This window comes from Hylobates moloch, unplaced genomic scaffold, assembly GCF_009828535.3.
Source record: "Hylobates moloch isolate HMO894 unplaced genomic scaffold, HMol_V3 SCAFFOLD_2, whole genome shotgun sequence".
NCBI lineage: Eukaryota > Metazoa > Chordata > Mammalia > Primates > Hylobatidae > Hylobates > Hylobates moloch.
In genome coordinates this window covers 19,394,289-19,413,379 of record NW_026652277.1, presented here as the reverse complement: position 1 = coordinate 19,413,379, position 19,091 = coordinate 19,394,289, and the positions used below count along the sequence as shown (strand labels likewise).

General features: G+C 37.3%; 1 protein-coding gene and 1 long non-coding RNA gene across 2 annotated transcripts in view; one reads left to right on the top strand and one right to left on the bottom strand.

Moving 5' to 3' along the window:
- Positions 1 to 19,091, bottom strand: part of MALRD1 (MAM and LDL receptor class A domain containing 1) — a 695,880-nt gene that overhangs the window by 5,200 nt on the left and 671,589 nt on the right. The gene's annotated exons all lie outside the window — the stretch shown is intronic.
- On the top strand, positions 654 to 18,560 carry LOC116476783 (uncharacterized). The gene is made up of 5 exons (XR_004250285.1): positions 654 to 799; positions 6,773 to 6,865; positions 6,970 to 7,081; positions 12,159 to 12,250; positions 17,607 to 18,560. It is a non-coding gene; the product is annotated as an uncharacterized LOC116476783 (long non-coding RNA).

Below are 19,091 nucleotides of genomic sequence, written 5' to 3'. Positions count from 1 at the left end.
TAGTGAGCCTAACAGTATAATCTGGCTAATTATGTTTGGCTGGCAATACATTTTCCCTGTGGATTCAGTGTGTTTTAAGCTTCCTGATCTCCACTGGCTTAAATATACAATAGATTAAGTGTTTCGCCCTCACTGCAGGTACATTTTGCTTATTGATGAATAGGGCCATATGCATCTATTTTGTGGGTTATTATTGAAAAAATGCTGAATTGAGTCAACAAATATCTGTTAATTCCTTAACCACTAATTGAATGCTTATTAGGTGCTCTGATTAATTTGAATAAGTTGTGTTTGACTCTTTGCCTTTACTTTATTCAAGAGTAGTCTATGTTAAATTCTCGGAATAGTAATCTCAGTACATAGCATGGTTAGTGCATGAGCTGAGCCAGGGATGATCTTGGAGTTGAGACTGGGTAGGGAGTGAAGTGTAGTTTTGAAATGCATCAAAATACCAAAGCAGGAAAAATTGGACATGGAAGTAGGGATGATCAAAACATAATAGAAATTAGGAACTAAGTAAAGATAAGACAGACACTGACACCAAGAGCTCAGAAAAATTAAGAGGCTGAAATCAGGCATGAAATCAGGAAGCAGGAGGAAACCCAAACCACAGGGCTAGACAGGACAGATGGTCAAAGCCTAAGCATACAACCAGGAGCTGAAGGGACCAGCTTGGCCATCAGTTGCAAGGATGTGAGGCAGAAGCAACACAAAAGATCTTGATATGAAGCAATTATTTTTGGTCTTAAACTGCTGGGACTCCAGATGATCCAGATCATGGTTGGCAGGCAGAAGCCAGGTAAATTTATCCAATTCTCAGCTCTGTTAATTCAATTATTGAAGCTACTTGTCTTCTGAAAGGGTTTTAAGTCTGAAATAATTTTCCATTAAAATGAAAAAAACAACATTTGAAGGTGTCTGGCCTTCAAGATTTGGGTAACTACAAAGAAGAAAGATGATATTTAAGAGTACGGATGTGGAGTTGTAATAAAAGAAGGAGGCGTTTCAGTGTCAGTATTGGAAGGTGAGCAATGGCAAATCCTTCCTACTTCAACTTTTGTTTTTTAGTAGTCTCAAATTGCTTTTATTTTTCCCAGATCAAAGATATATCTCCCATTCTTGAAAATCCCTGGACTATTAGACTTAAATTTTAATGTATTTCCTATTTATTTATAAGGTAAACTATTACACTGTCCACAGATTCTTCCACGAAGGAAACTGCTAGTGTCACTCTATACATTTACTATTTCAAGTTCAATGTTATGATTTTCCATTTTCATCAACTATGTCAATTTGATATTCAAATACAGGCAATTTTACTTAAAATGCTGGATCCTTACATGAGGGAAATAAAATATTTGTTTCATTATAAAGTTTTCTGCCAGTTCTGAAACTCAACGGTGTAATGATGAGTCTTCATCAGGCCCCCCAAAAAAATGCAATGTTTGACTTAATGTATTTGTCAATATGCCGGTAGCTCTTAAGGAGTTGATTTTTTTTCCCCCAATGATTAAGTGAGTTGTAAGAATTGAGGTTCTAAAGAATATAACCACCTCTAGGAATAATGATGATAAAGGAACTGACTTAGAAATTTTGAGTAGAGGAAAGGAAGTTGCATGGATCATGTAAGTTTTTCTCCCTTGTCATGCATTCACATAAATTATTATTAAGTTTATCTTACATCCATTACGTGCAGATACTGTGTGAAGTGGCATTCTGAATGTGCGACAAGAGACCTAGGTCAATGCCGAACTAAGATAATTCTGATGGCAGTTTCCAATTTTAATTTAGTGAGCGTATTTATACTTCTAATGGAATTCACTTACTAACTGACAATATTGTTTTACTGTTGATAAAAGCATGGAAGTGTTTATAATAGTCTGAAATTATTACAAATGGGAAGGGAGAAAAAAAGAACAAAAACCAATCTACGTTACATCCAATAAACATGACTTTGAGGTGAAGATTTTACATTTTTATTTTTAACAGCTTTATGGAGCTATAAATCACATGCCATACAATTCACAAACTTAAAGTACACAATTCAATGGTTTTCAGTAATGTTACTTGTATTAATTTTTAATTTTTAAAAGGGTGGTATATATCACATAAAATTTGCCATTTTAACCATTTCAAGTGTACAATTCAATGCCGTTAATTCCATTCACAGTGTTGTGCTACCATTACCACTATTTCCAAAATGTTTTTATCACTCTGAACTGAAACTCCATGGCCAGTAAGCATTAACACCCCATTACCCTCCAACCAATCCCAGGTAAATTCTGATTTACCTTCTGTCTTTACGAGACTCTAGGTACCTCATCTAAGTGGAATCATACAGGATTTGTCCTTTTGTGTTTGGCTTATTTCACTTAGCATAATGTTTTCAAGATTCATCCATATTGTAGCATGTAGCAGAACTGTAATCATTTTTATTGCTGAATAATATTCCATTGCATGTATATGCCACATTTTGTTTATTCATTCACCTGTTGATGGAAATTTGGGTAGTTTCCATGTTTTGACTATTGTGAAGACTGCTATGGGGAACATTGCTGTATGAATATCTGTTTAAGTCTCTATTTTGATTCTTCGGGGTGTGTAACTAGGAGTTGAATTGATGGAACACATGGTAATTCTTTTTTAACTTTCGAGAAACTGCCAAACTGTTTTTGATAGTGCTGCAGCATTTTACATTCCCACCAACAATGTGTGAGGGTTTCTATTTCTCCTCATCCTCATCAACACTTGTTATGTTCAGTTTTTAAATTATTATTATTATTGCTATCTCAGTGGATGTGAATTGGTATCTAATTGTGGTACTGATTTTCATTTCCCTAATGACTAGTGATGTTGAACATCTTTTTATGTTCAACTATATGTAATCTTCTTTGAAGGAATGACTATTCTAGTCCTTTGCCCATTTTGAAATTGGGTTGTCTTTTTGTTCTTAGGTTGTATGGATTTTTATATATTCTGGATATTAAACTTTTATCAGATACATAATTTTGAATATTTTCTACCATTTTGTAGATTGTCTTTTCACTTTCTTGATAATGTCTTTTGTTGCACAAAAGGTTTTGATTTTGATGAAGTCCAATTTACTTATTTATTTTTTGTTGTTGCTTGTGCTTTTGGTGTCATATTTAAGAAAGAATCAATTTCCAAATCCAAGATCATGAAGATTTACCACTGTTTTCTTTTAAATGCATTATGGCTTTAGCTCTTACATGTAGCTCTTTGATCCATTTTGAGCTAATTTCTGTATGTGGTGTGAAGTAGGGGGTCCATCTGCATTCTTTTGCGTTGCAAAATCCAGTTGTCCCAATATCATCTATTGAAGAGATTATTTGATCCCCATTGGATGGACTTGGCACCTTTGTCAAACATCAATTCATCATAGATGTATGGGTTTATATTTGAATTTTCAATTCAATTCAGTTCAATTCAGTTGATCTATATGTCTGTTCTCATGCCTCATGCCAATACCACACTGTTTTGTTTACTGTACTTTTGTAGTAAATTTTGAAATTTGGAAGTTTGAGTTCTCCAACATTGTTTTGGCTATTTGGCACCCTTGCAATTTATAAATTTGAGAGAGGTTTTTCATTTTTGCAAAAATGGCTGTTGGAATTTTCGATAGAGATTGCCTTGAATCTGTAGGTTGCTGCATTAGTCTGTTCTCATGATGCTGTGAAGAAATACCTGAGCCTGGGTAATTTATAAAGGAAAGAGGTTTAATTGACTCACAGTTCCATAGGGCTGGGGAGGCCTCTGATAACTTACAATCATGGCAGAAGGGGAAGCAAACATGCCCTTCTTCACACGGTTGCAGCAAGGAGAAGTGCACAGCAAAAGGGGGAAAAGCCCCTTATAAAGCCATCAGACTTTGTGAGAACTTACTCACTATCATGAGAACAGCAGCATGAGGGTAACCACCCCCACTATTAAATTACCTCCCACTAGGTCCCTCCCATGACTTGTGGGGATTATGGAAACTAGAATTCAAGACGAGATTTGGGTGGGGACATGGAGCCAAACCGTATCAGTTGCTTTAGTTAGTATTAACATCTTGACAATATTGTCTTCCTTTCCATGAACATGGAAAGTGTGTCATTCCATTTAGTTAGGTCTTATTTAATTTCTTTCAATAATGCTTTGTGATTTTAAGTGTATAAATCTTTCACCTCACTGGTTAAATTTATTCCCAGGTGTTTTATTCTTTTAGTTGCCACTGTCAATAGAATTGCCTTCAAGATTCCTTTTCTGATTGTTCAGTGCTGATATGTAGCAATACCACTGATTTTTAAGTGTTGCTCTTATACCTTGTAACTTCTCTGAATTTATTTGCTCTAGTAGCTTTCTTGTGGATTCTTTGGGATTTCTTATATATAGTATCATGCCATTTGTGAATACTGAATTTTACGTCTTCTTTTCCAATTTGAATGCCTTTTATTTCCTTTTTCCCAATTCCTCTGACAAAAGTTTATTTTTGATAACCACATTTATCCCCAGCTTAGTGGGGCTATAAAACTTCCTTAATATAAACAATTTAAAGCTAGTGTATAGGAAAATTATTATGGCAATGTTGGACAGTTTCAGGGTAGAGTCTGATTGCCACTTAAAGTGAACATCTTTAAACTAGATAAGTGAATAAACCTTTATCTGGGTTGAAAGGAAACAAAGGTGACAGTGAGACTAGCTGTCACTCCGAATGCTGAAGTGTCTAGGACAGTGACAGCACAGTGTTCCTGCTCAGAGGCCTGTCCTTCAAAATGAACATCTTTTTACACACCTTGCAAGTTTGTTAATTTTTAAAATACACTTTTATAATTTGTTTTACTGTTTTCTATTCACTTTATTTACTAAATTGATTGCCATTTTTGGTGATAAATGGGTGATTTAATTTCTTTATGTTAACTACAGACGTGTGCTGTGTTTTTTTCCCCCTAATTTACCAGTAGGTCACTTGGTGTGTCTGTAAAACTACTCAGGCTGCTTAGTGAAATTCAGCAAACACCTAGTTTCCACTACCATCTTATGGGAGTAACACTGTTGCACTATGTTCATATTTAAAATTAGGTTTAGAAAATATTCAAAGAAAAATGAGCTCAAAAGCTTAAATTTTTTTATTTTTTATTTTTAGAGACAGAGTCTCACTCTGTTGCACAGGCTTGTATATAGTGGCGTGATCATAGCTCACTGCAGCCTTGAACTCCTGGGCCCAAGCGATCCTCCTGCCTCAGCCCCCTGAGTTGCTGGGACTATAGGTGCATGCCAACACACCTGGCTAATTTTAAAACTGCTCAAGCTGCTTAGTGAAATTCACCAAACACCTAGTTTCTACTACTATCTCACAGGAGTAACACTGTTGCACTATGTTCATATTTAAAAGTAGACTTAGAAAATACTCAAAACTTAGCTCAAAAGTTTAAATTTTTTTATTTTTTATTTTTAGAGACACAGTCTCACTCTGTTGCCTAGGCTCGTGTACAGTGGTATGATCATAGCTCACTGCAGCCTTGAACTCTTGGGCCCAAGCAATCCTCCTGCCTCAGCCTCCTGAGTTGACGGGACTATAGGTGTGTTGACACCTGGCTAATTTTTTAATTTTTTGTAGAGATGGGGTCTTGTTATATTGTCCAGTCTGGTCTTGAACTCAAAACTCCTGATCTCAAGCAATCCTCTCATCTTGGTCTCCTAAAGCACTGGGATTATGGGTATGAGCCACTGTGCCTGACCTGAGCTCAAAACTGTAGCACAGATTTTTTTTAAGTGAAAGGGAATACCATTTGTGAGGGTCATGGATGATTATTTCTGTCATATCTTGGTGGATTGTGTTACAAAACTTCAGTGTCAAAACCTGTCCACTCGAAAGTATGAAGAATCATACTGTCTGAAATCAGGATAATTACAATGCAGCTGTCAAATGATGTTAACGGATAGACATAATAATTTATCTATCAAAAGATATTCTCCCTGTATTTCATGAGTGGAGGCATTGGTTCTCATGCTTCCATGAGTGAAATGATTTCCAAACATTTTTTCTAAGATGTCAGACAATATCCTAAAATCTGAGACAAAATTGTCATGAGTTAAGTGCCTGAAAGGAATTGATGCTCTCCAATGTGGTAACTCACTCCTTAAGATGGTGGAAAGAGAATTTTTTAATGTTACTTATCATTTTCCTTATTTACTTATTGACATTCACCCATATCTAGGACCCATACTATGCACTAAATGTTGCACTGGGTCCTAGACTTATTAAGTTGATTAGTATATGGCTCCTACCTCTAGAGCTTTTCAGAGGGTGGCAACTGCTGGTTTCTGTCTCTTAGATGAAATGACATGTTTATAAAAATGCTTATCACAAGCAGGTGCACACCGATAGTTGAGTGCTATTCTCTTCACCTTCTTTCCTTATGCTTTCCTCCTTTTGCCATTTACATCTTCTTTTAAACTTCCTGCTTCTTTCTCCTGACCCCCAAATTTGTGAAATGAAAGGACACTGGTATAAAGAACAATAATAAGGCGGTGTCAACATTAATAATCACTGTAGTACTTTGAATTTTTTCCACTTTTTTTTTTTTTTTTTTTTTTTTTTAGAGACATGGTCTTGCTCTGTCACCTAGGCTGTAATACAGTGGGGTGATCCCAACTCACAGCAGCCTCCAACTCCTGGGCTCAAGAGATCCTACTGCCTCAGCCTTCTGACTAGCTGGAACTACAGGAATGTGCTACCACACCCAGCTAATTTTTTAATTTTTTGTAGAGATGACATCTCACTATATTGCCCAGGCTGGTCTCGAACTTCTAGCCTCAAGCAATCCTCCCACCTCAGCCTCTGAACGTGCTGGAATTACAAGTATGAGCCACCATGCCTAGCATTACTTTTAATTAAAAAAAATAGATTAATTTAGAGCCTAGCAAGAACCCTTGCAATCATCTTGTCTCTGTCTTCTATTACAGATGCAGCAACTGAGATTCTTCCCCAACTAGACTATAAGTCCTCCGAGGGATAAGGAACACGTCTGGTTTCCTCATCTCTCTGTCACAGCACCTTGGGAATGCCTAGAAGATAGTAAGAATCAAGTGAATTTTTAGAAAGAATAACGATAATTACCTATAGTCTAAAGGTTTAGTGATGAAATGAAGTCCACTAACTTCTCTCTGCTTATTTCCACCCTCAATAATATATTTCCTCAACCCCCACAGAGGAAAGACAATTCATTTTTTACTATTGTTCAATAGAGCCATATTTGTATGTAGCTTCCTGTTCTGTTTAGCCCAAGACATTAAGTGGGTCAGGAGTAACCTCTGCCCTCTGTTTTTTTTCCCATTCCTTTGTCACCTGCTTAAGTGGCAGCCCAGAGTAGCTTGGGGGCTTCTCTGAAGATGAGCAGAGTGCAGTAGATTAGGCATGGCCTTTCTATCCATTTCTACTATGGAGAAACTGAAAAAGCTACATGGCTGGAAAAAAATCACCTTGGTACTAATTTGCTATTTTACAATATTTGAAAATAAAGACCTGTGGTATTCCTATGTATTTCTTTTTAAACAATGAGGGGTATGGAACATCTATGCATAAACATCAAGGTCTTCAAGTGAATTTTCAGGTTGTGAAGTACGTGATTTGTTACTACTAGGGAGAGATGTTTCCCAGCCATAAAAATGAATGTGACTTTTTTTTTTAAAGGATGCATCTAAATTATAAAAGACAATCATTTCACTGGTGAGAATAGAATTCACTTATAGAGTCATGCCTATTACATTATATTTTGTTTAGCATAATTAATGGTGAATCTGAGTTGTCCCAGAGAAGTAAACCTTAATTCTCCTCTCCCTACTTCCACCTCTCTCATTTTAAAGTCTTCAACTAGTTTTTCCCAAATGTTTCCAGTCTTAAGATTTAAGGAATTTGAAGCCTTTCCCAAAGATCTAATCTTCCAGATAAAAGAAAAATATAATACAGCATTCCAATAAAAATAAAATATTCTTGGGTGTCCCTTTTTAATTATAGCTATTTTTAATGTTCATTAAATATATTTCCCTCTGCCAAGAAGAGATCTTTTTAGAAATGTTTGTTTCTTAACCAGTGTACTGTTTTCTTTCTTTTTTTTTTTTAACTTTGTCTCATCCTAAAAATCAATGAGCAATGTTCTTTTATTTTTTTTTCTTCCCTGGCTTTATAACCTAAGGAAATAGGTTTTGTGGTATGTTTACTTGTTCATTTTTAACTTGCAGTAATGATGAGAGATTGGTGCCCTGTGTTTCCTATGTAACTCACAGTCTCAAATGATTCACATGTATCATCTTTCTTTTCTCAAAACCTTAAAGTGTTATTTTACACCTGGTCTCTTATCATTTACAGTCCATTTTTTAGCCTGTTTGAATAGACTGTTTTTTCAAGGAAAGTAATCATAAATTTTAATTTTAGGCACTATTTTGTCCTTTTTGTAATAAAGACAGATTTACAGCATTTTACAAAAAAAAAATAGCACAGTAAAAGAACATAAAACAAATACGAAGTAGGATGTTGGAGGACAGGAATCTGAGAACAGGAAAATAGAATTGAGGCAAAGGTAACAAGATGGAGAGTTCATGAAATGGATATCATCGGAGTATGTATATTTACTAGCAGCAGGATGCAACTTAGACTTTAAGATTCTAGAAATCAAATTTAAGCAGGACAATCAATTACACAGGCTATAATTTCAAAAAGAAACAAACAAACCAGATGCTTAGAAGCACTTCTTCTCTAACTCAAGAGATAAAGCATTTATTGTGTGGATCCTGTTACTGTAATCTCATGTAACAAAGTAACAAGTCCCTAACCACATTATTTTAGGAAAGTCAGCAAAGGGTTACACTAGGTTGTTTCAACTAATACTTTTCAAATACCAGGCTGAAACGATGCCAAGATGTGCTTCAGTAAAAGCTACCCAGAAAGTGTTGGCAAGGAGGAAGGGGAGATTTTATACAGATCTTGAAGCACAACAATGCCTTAGAGAATTTGATTTTGGGGGCATTTTCATTTGTTCGTTTATCATTAAAAAGTCAACACCAAGCTTATAATTTATAGTGCATCATTGCAGTGTAACACATTAGATCTGTTATAAAAGTCTACAGGTAGAAAAAAAATTGCAGAGTCATAAGGTAATAGAAGAAATAAGTTGAGTCTATGAAGTCAACCTATTCTCATTGAGTGTACACTCCCATAAAATACCATGTTATCTGACTACTGCTAATAAAAAGAGAGAGAGACAGAAAGAAATTATAAGAGAATGTAAATAGTAAACTGTCTAATGGTCTCTATTCCTGTCAAAATGATGATTTTTTTTTAAATAATCTGGAAGAAAAGAAAGAAAGAAAAGAAGCCAATTTGAAAAAGCAAGGATACATTAAGGAAATATCTATGAGCTCACATTTTCATTTCCAAGTCCTTAAGGAACAAACTAAACCAAATGTTTGGGTGAAAAAGTTCAGAAAGAACTGCGTTTGCAAACACAACCAGAAACGCCACAAAAGGCAGAGGAAAAGATTCATCCCCCAGGGTCACAAAACCAAACAATTGGAACACCAAATTTTGCCAAAGTCATTCACATGATACAGCAGCTGCTTTATTTTTCTTCCACTCTTTTCAGGCAGGAAGTAAATATGCTGACCACAAAAGCTGTCACTGTTTAAGCACTCTTGCTGTGGCAGAGCACTTTAATGGGAACATACCCAGGAATATGGAGGCAATTAGTAGGAATAAAGCTGACCCAGGTTTCTGTAACTTAATCTTAAGGAAAACCTAGGCTGCCGATGGGAGCTCCATCTTCACTCCACTTCACAAGTGCAGTGTTAGCAAATTCACAACCACCTAATAGAAACCAGATGCCTAGCAGGCAAGTCCCTTTGGAAATATATTTGATAGCATATATACATATACATATATATATATATATATATTTTTTTTTTTTTTGGACAGTGTCTTGCTCTGCTGCCCAGGTTGGAGTGCAGTCATGGGATCATAATTTGACCTCCTGGTCTCACACAATCCTCCCTACTCAGCCTCTTGGGTAGCTAGCCCTACAGCCACGTACCGCCATGACCAGCTAATTTTTTTTTTTTTTAATTGTTTTGCCAAGATGAGCTCTTGCTGTGTTGCCTTGAGCTCCCAGACTCAAGCAATCCTCCTGCCTCGGCCTCACAAAGCGCTGGGATTAAAGTCATGAGCCACCATGCCTGGCCTAACAGCACATTTTAAAAATCCATCTTGGCCTAGTAAAATTATTGGAGTCAGTCTTTAGGTAATAATTAGAGAGAAAGACAAAAATGTATATAGAAAAAGGTTCATCACAAATTAGAAAAATTAGATGCAAGCTCAATGTCTAATAATAGGAGAATGGTTAAATGACAGCGCATGTACTTGACACAGCATTATTCAACCTTTTCAAGTCATGCTTTAAAGAATATTTAGTAGTACAGGGCTGTGATATGGTTTGGATGTTTGTCCCCTTCAAATCTCATGATGAAATGCAATCCCTAATATTGGAGGTAGAGCCTGGTGGGACCTGACTGGATCATGGGGGCAGATCCCCAGGAAAGGCTTAGCGTCACATCGCCTTGGTGATGAGTGAGTTCTCACATTGAGTTCATGTTATTTGGTTGTTTAAAAGTGTGTGGGACCTCCTTCCGGTCTCTTTTGCTCTTGCTCTTGCTACATGATGTGCTTGCTCCTGCTTCGCCTTCTGCCATTAGTAAAAGCTCCCTGATTCCTCCACAGGAGCTGAGTAGATGCTGGCACCAAGCTTCTTATGCAGCTTGCAGAATTGTGAGCCAATTAAACCCCTTTTCTTTATAAATTATCCAGCCTCAGCCTTGGGTATTGCTGCTGCTGCTGCTGCTGTTGCTTCTTCTTCTTCTTCCTCCCTCTTCTTCTTCCTCTTCTTCTTCCTCTTCCTCTTCTTCTTCTTCCTCTTTTTTCTTCCTCTTGTTCTTCTGCTTCCTCTTCTTTTTCTTCTACCTCTTCTTCTTCCTCTTTTTTTTATTTATTTATTTTTGAGATAGACTCTCTCCGGAGTGCAGTGGCGCAATCTTGGCTCGCTGCAGCCTCCACCTCCTAGGTTCAAGTGATTCTCATGTCTCAGCCTCCCAAGTAGCTGAAATTACAAGTGTGTGCCACCATGCCTGACTAATTTTTGTATTTTTAGTAGAAACAGGGTTTTGCCACGTTGGCCAGGCTGGTCTTAAACTCCTGACCTTAAGTGTTTCACCAGTCTTGGCCTCCCAAAGTGCTGAGATTATAGGTGTGAGGCACTGCACCCAGCCCCAGCCTCAGGTATTTCTCTATAGCAACGCAAAAATCGCCTAACACAGGCTGTGGTTTTCAAAGTGTGGGCTCTGGACTTCTGGAGGTTCTAAGACACCTTCCAAGGATCTACAAATTCAAAACTAATTTTTGCATTAATAATAAAACACATGCGTAAAATATTCACTGAAATTTCAAGCTAGATTACTGAATATTTATAATAATAGACTTTTTACTGGGATGACATTTACACTGATGGCCCAGATGTGATGGAGGGGAAAACTGCTGGTATCTTAGCACTAGTTCTTAGCACTAGTTAAAACCATGGTGCCAAATTATACACTGTGTTCTTAATCACCATCTGCTGCCAGTAAAGCCAGTTATACTTCAAAATGACTTTGATAAAGCCTTAAAATTAATAATCATATTAACTTTCAAGTCATTAGTACAAGTCATTTTTATATTCTGTGAAGTGTGCATATAAAGCATCTTTGTGGAATACTGAAGCACATGTTGTCTTATGGAGAAGCACTGAGATTAAGTTGCATGCTAAACTAGCCACTTTTTCATCTCGGAGCAAAACTTGTATTTGAAAGAATTACTGACAGAAAAACTATGGTTCTTTACACTAGGGCATTTGGCAGACATTTTCATAAAAACAAGTGAAGCAAGGCTCTTAAATCAAAGAAAACACCTGATAGTATCTATTGTTGATGAGAAACTTCAAACATCCAAAGAAAAATGAGAATTTTGAAAAATAAGTGTTGTCCACCATGAGTATGACAAGTTCCCCATACTTTAAATACTTGATTGATGAGGATTTTATTTTGTTTTTGTTTTTTGTTTTTTTGCTACATTGCAGAATGAAATGGGTCAGCATCTGACATACTGCATAAATCACTAAACCAATATTTTCTAAATGTAACATGCATGATGCTACAAAATCACACATACGTAAGTGATCCATCAAAGTGAAAAATAGACCAGTGAACTTTTAATGTAACAGTTCAAAAATTCCATGGATATGGTTTCAGATTCTGCATTACAACTGCATTTTGAGGAACTACCCCACGTAAAGTTTTGGTGTAACAGAAAAGCATCAATAATTATCTCAAAAGCTAGTAAAATGCACCTTCTGTATTTTTTCATTCTTGCATTGCTATGACGAAATACCTGAGACTGGGTAATTTATAAAGAAAAGAGGTTTAATTGGCTCACAGTTCCGCAGGCTGTACAGGAAGCATAGTGTTTCTGGGGATGGCTGAGGAAATATACAGTCAGGTGGAAGCAGGCATGTCTTACATGGCTGGGGCAGGAGCAAGAGAGAGTCGGGGCAGGTGCCACACAGTTTTTAAAAACCAGATCTCACAATAACTCACTCAGTAGAACAGCACTGGGGGGGATGGTGCTAATCCATTAATGAAAAATCTGCCCCCATGAGTCAATCACCTCCCAGCAGGCTCCACCTCAAACAATGGGGATTACAATTTGAGCTGAAGTTTGGTGGGGCCACATAATCAAACCATATCACCTCCTTTTTAAAGATACATATCTGTGTGAGGTTGAATGTGTTTAATATATTTCAACAAATCAAGATAATGGCTTTAATGAAGAAGTAGATATCAGAATCCCACACTAGCCCTCACTAAAGGTTTTAGTTTGAGTAGTGATATGATTTGGATGTTTTGTCCCCTTCAAGTCTCATGTTGAAATGTGACCTCCAATGTTGGAAAGTGGGCCTACTGGGAGGTGTTTGGGCCATGGGGCAGATCCCCCATGAAGGGCTTAGTGCTGCCCTTGCAGGAATGAGTGAGTTCTTACTCTATGGATCCATGAGAGATCTAGTCGTTTACAAGAGCATAGCACCTTCTCTCTCTCTATCACCCTTGTCATGTGATGCGCCAGTTTCCCCTTTGCCTTCTGCCATGATTGTAAGTTTCCTGAGGCCTCACCATAAGCAGATGCTGGCATCATACTGTTTGTATAGCCTGCGGAACTGTCAGCCAAACAAATCTCTTTTCTTTATAAATTACCAACCCTCAGGTATTTCTTTATTGCAATGCAAATAGAGTAATACAAGTGGCTTTGTTCTACTAAGCACTGGGGGTTCAAATATGAGTAAATACTTATTTACTTGGCTAACATCTACTTTTCTCCAATAAATTTTTGCTAGTTACCAATTCTGGAAATATTTTTTCACTCCCTTTCTTCAACAAATGTGATACCTCAAAGCCCCACAGTTGGTAAAGGTCATTTTTAAATAGAATGTTATATTTTATATATAGATAAATATTATACATATACTTTAAATATACAAATATATTTTCATAATAGGTTATAATAGATATCTTGTCATTTTAAAATATATTAATAAATATAATTGTAAATATTTCTTAGTTTAATTTATTCTATGGTAAGTCTTGACAGCTATAAACCACCTTAAGAAAAGTCTTTGGGGTCTTCAATAAGTTTTAAAGGTGTGATGGTATGTTGAGACCAAAATGGTTGAGAATGGTCAGTATAGGGAAATAAGGAGAAATAAATTTCGTAGCAATTTCAATTTCAAGAGGAAAGAGTGCATGTACATATTTACATACTGATAAAAATTCAAAAGAAGATACATCGAAATGTTAACAGTATGTAACTCTGGGTGATGAGATTAACTAACATTTTACATTATTTTAAACCCATGTAGTTGGATTTCCCAAGTTCTATTTATGGCTCTGTTGTGCATTGGAATCTCAGGGTAGGGGTGATAGTTTCACAATCTGGAAAGATCACAAGCTGTGTCCCCAACTTGAGCTTCCCACCTCCACCATGCCCACAAGCCTTGTAGGATATTTGCCTAAATAAAAGATGCGATCCGCATGCCTCATGATCTTCAGGTTCCCTGTTTCGCTGATTCCCCTCTTTTATCACCTCTTCTCCTAGCCCTGCAGCACTACTCAACACTTTTTGGATGTGTCACATTGATACGGGGAGGGGGACAGGGAAGTGCTGGGTAGAGAAGGCAGGTCCCTGGTGAGGGATCTACCCCCAGGACTGTGCCCACGGACCTAGGTGAGGACAAGCATTTCTGTTTTCTTGTCCAAATGTTGCATTTCCCAGATCATCCTGGCCTGCCAAGCCCCCATCCTGTGCCTATAAAAACTCCGAGACCCTAGCGGGCAGACACGCAGGCAGCTGGACGTCGAGAGGAACACACTGGTGGAAGAATACCCAAACAGACGTCAGCAGAAGCCGGTAGACGCTGGCAGGCTGACCAGCAGAATGATGCGCAGTTTGGCTGGGGTGGTTGGAGGGGAGCCCAGCCACTGGGAAGCTCTACTCCAGGGGAAAACCACCTTCCCAATCCATTCCCTTCTGGTTGCCCCATCTTCTGAGAGCTACCACCACTCAATAAAAACCCTTGCACTCATCCTCCAAGCCCACGTGTGATCCGATTTTTCCAATACACCAAGGCAAGAATCCAGGAAACAGAAAGCCCTTTGTCTTTGCCATAAGGCAGAGGGTCTAATGGAGCTGAATAACACAAGCACCTACAGACAGCTAAACTCATAGAGCCCACTGGATCGCTGTAAAAACTCAACCCTAGACACTGCCATGGGGCCAGATCCCCACAACTTGCGTGTATGCGTGCTCCCCCTAGAGGTTTGGGCAGCAGGGCACCAACCGAGCGAGCCCCACACCCTACTGCATGCTCTGCAAGAGTGATAAGGGGGCTTTTCCCATTTCAACATTTTTCTTAAGTCTTGGATTTGCTTTTGAATCCCTTTCTCATTGGCCAGAACCTTTGCCAACTCCCCAACTCCGGAACCAGACTGACCACTTCTCTGCACTGTGCACTGTGCATTTTACCATGAGGATGTCTAGTACTTTCTCTCCTTGCAATAAAATATTTTTCCAACTAGATTGCTCTATGTGCAAACTCACTCTACTTTCCTTATTAAATTCTCTTAGACATATGATCTCTTGGGTTGAAAATGAATTGCAATACTGCTGTCTTTGTGATTGCCCTTAGCAACTACCCAGCAACTTGCTTCCTAAATATTTTTCAGGCAATTAAAATTTGACAACCTATGTAAGAATCTGTCCAGAAAAATGGACTTAGTGGCATCTATTTATTTACATTCATGTCTCTTGAAGATTAACTTCCTATGGGCAGAGCCAAAGTCTTTATTTTCCAACTTGCTTAGGAAACATTATTTGAGCTCCAACTATATGCCTTATCCCCTACCACAGAGCTACTCCGAGTGTGGTTTATGTATGGTTTTGGTCTTATCTGGATATGGTTCCAGGATCAGATAAGTATAAGGACAGAGAATAAATGTTTAGAAACATTCATAGCAATTTGACAGAGTAATTTTATGTCTGTTGGTGACAAGAATAAGAAAGTTGGACTAGTATTTTGTGTGTCTTTTTATTTCCTGTTTCTTTTTTTATGTGTGGTTTTAAGGAGTGGAGAGTTTAATAGGCAAGAAAGAAGGAAGAAGGCAGAAGAAAGAAGCTCCCCTACATAGAGACAGAGGGAGGGGGGCTCCTCCAAAGCCGAAAGAGGAAACCCCTGCCTTCATTTCTTGTTTCTAAGAATTATTTTTATTATATTTTACAAAACATTGGCATATAATGGATTGGAAACAAACAAAAAAAAAAACACAGAAACAGAGATGTTCCTTCAACACACAGCATTTGAGTGGCCCTGTTCTATTGACAGGGATATGAGTAAATATTGAGTTACATGGTTGACTTCTATTTTCATTCATCATGTTTTTGCTGGCTATCTCTTCTAATCTCTTCCTTTCCCCTTATGAATGTGATATCTCCGAGTTTCCATGCTTGGAAAGGTCCAGGTACTGTCTAACCTTCTCTGATCATAAGGAAATATTTTTTCCCTACAAATGGCTCTATAAGAAAACTCACCATAATTTTTTTATTGGGTTTTTAGACACATAATCTGTTTGATTGAAAACTAATTCAATGTTGAAGTTAATTATCAGCTTTCATAATTTCCCTTAGCAATCACCTAGCAGCTTCCTTTTTCCTATTTTTTAGACAATTTAAACTTAATAGCTTTATGTCAGAATCTGTCTAGAAAAATGATCTGATTTCATTATGACTCCTACATATCCACATATTCCTTTACATATATCTAATTTTGGTTTTATTAGTATATTTAGTTAAACTGTTCTGAATCTATGAACAATTCCAGCTTTTAGGACAATGGAAACATTGTAAAAGGCAATAAAACTGCATTTTCTTGTAGTTATTTTAAAATAACCTATTTAAAAACAAATTATAGGCACACAAACATACAATTAGGATTTTATTCGATTTCTTAAAAGTGATCTTTCTCTATTAAATTCCTAGTCAATTGTCCACCATTTTTTCATCCCTGACCTGTGTTCTATTCACAGTAACCATGCAATTCTGAAGCTGACCCAAGTGTTCCATAGAGCTGATGTTTATAGTTTCTTTGACTAAACATAGAAATTGCTATTTGTCTTATTTGAGTTCCTTTCTCGGGAAACCAACCATCAGGCCTCCCAGATAGTATCAAGGACCTGAAACTCATCAGACCACTGGATCTGGACAATGAGATGTCAGACCCCTCACCCATTATGATTTTCCAACTGACCACCTGCCCCCTTTTGACCAGCTCCTCTTCCTTACCCCTCTCTAATTCCTGTTTTCCCACAGATGGTTATATTTCTTCCCTGCTACTCCCTGATTTTAATTGGTCAGGGAGATGGATTTGAGACTGATCTCCCATCTCCTTGGCTACAGAACCCCATTAAAACCTTCTTCCCTGGCAATACTTGTTGTCTCAGTGATTGGCTTTCTGTGTGGCGAGCAGCAGGGCCTAGACCAAACCCCTGGTGTTTCAGAAACAATTCCCTGTCACAGTCTGTGCCACACACATATACACAGGCTGCTCTATTTTTTGGGGTGCTCTTCTTTGACACTTGGTGGATTTCAGTCCATGAGTCTAGGTTGTAGTGATACAGCACCTCTGCACCAACCTTTTCTCAACCTTCCATATTATCATTACCTTCAAACCAACGACTGTCTCTCCTTTTCCAGTGCTTTCTATGAAGTCACTGTATATATTTGATACATGCTTATTGCAGTATTAAGATTATTTGCTTTTATATATACCTCCTCCATTAGAGCATAAACTATTATTTATTCTTCTATTCCTAGCCCCTAACACAGTGACTAGTAAATAATAGGTGCTTAACAGATGTTTGTCAAAAAATATAAGAATTAATTGCTAAGAGTTTCTGACTTATGTGTTTCTTTCTTTGAAAAGATGAAAATAAACTGGTCTTTGAAGAACTCTGATTCATTAGTGAGCTTGAAAACCCAACACAATAAACAGATAGTGGAAGCTGAAGGAGTATCCCTAAGGATGCATTTAAGGAGAAATGATGTGACAGAAGATTTGAAAGCAAAAAAGAATCTATCAGGAAGATAAGAAAGCAATTATTAAACAAAAATTAAGAAGCCGATCACCCTCCTGAGTTTCTACTCCTTGGTAACATGATTGATTCACACTAGTCAAAAGTGCTGAATAATTTGCTACATGCCATTGGAAAACTATGTAACTTACTACTAATAAAACACCTCACTTCTTTTTACTGTCTTTCTTCATTTACCCAAGTCACTTCTTTTAAGTGGCATCTCTGATTTGCCTACAACACATTCATCTACGCTGATTGCTTGTACAAGAAAACAGTGCAACCCAGAAATGTCAGAGACTGAAAGGCTGTCTTCTTGCTGTGTAAGATTTACTGTGAACAGAGGGAGGATGCAGAAAAATGCTACAACCATTGCTCCAGGGACTATCTCTGCCAAACAGAGATATTATACTGACGAAATGATAATGGTGAAATAGCTGTCAAACCAAATAATTAGAATATGGGGCCATAACACAGTAAAGTAGTCTTCATATATTTTATACAGTTTGTATTGTTCTATAGGTTGCTTGGAGTTTGTGTCCAGTGAAAATGGATTTAGAACAACCTGGGATACTTAGCAATAACAACGCACAAACACGTGGATACACACGAATGAAGCGTGCATTATTCAATAAAAGTGTTCCTGATACATCGCATGTAAACTGATTTTGTATGGTCAAATAATATCTTAAATGATCAAGGAATTGATTAAAGAAATATGAGATATTAGTTACAATAGGAAATCATTTTGAAATACATGTGAAATTTTAAATCATGTTCCATCAATAAATATGATTATTACTTTTTTAAAAAGGGTTCATCATGCAGTGATTTCTCTAAAAAAAATAATGCAAGAGAGATATCCTTATTAGTAACATTGGTAAATACGTTTTCAGCTGCCAGGCACTGCTTTTCAGGAACTTAGGGGCAGAATCTGTCACACAAATAGACATCCAAATTAAATAGTCTAATGTGAGGACAATATTGAAATGACTGAGCATAGTCCCTCTGCTTGTTTTGTTTTGTTTGGTTTTGTTATTCAGATAGAGTCTTGCTTTGTTGCCCAGGCTGGAGTGCAGTGGTGTGATCATGGCTCACTACAGCCTCCAACTCCTGGGCTCAAGCGAACTTCTCCCTCAGCTTCTGATTTTGCACCTGCCCAACATGTTATTTATAAAGTTCCCACAATGTATTAGGGAAGATGCAAGACACACAATGCTGTCCCTACTTTCCAGAGGTTTTTCAGCAAATAGAACTACAATAATGAGCCTCAGACTTTGTTGTTTTAACCATCAGTCAGTTGTGTGGTTAAGACCAGCATACAGATAAAGTTGCTG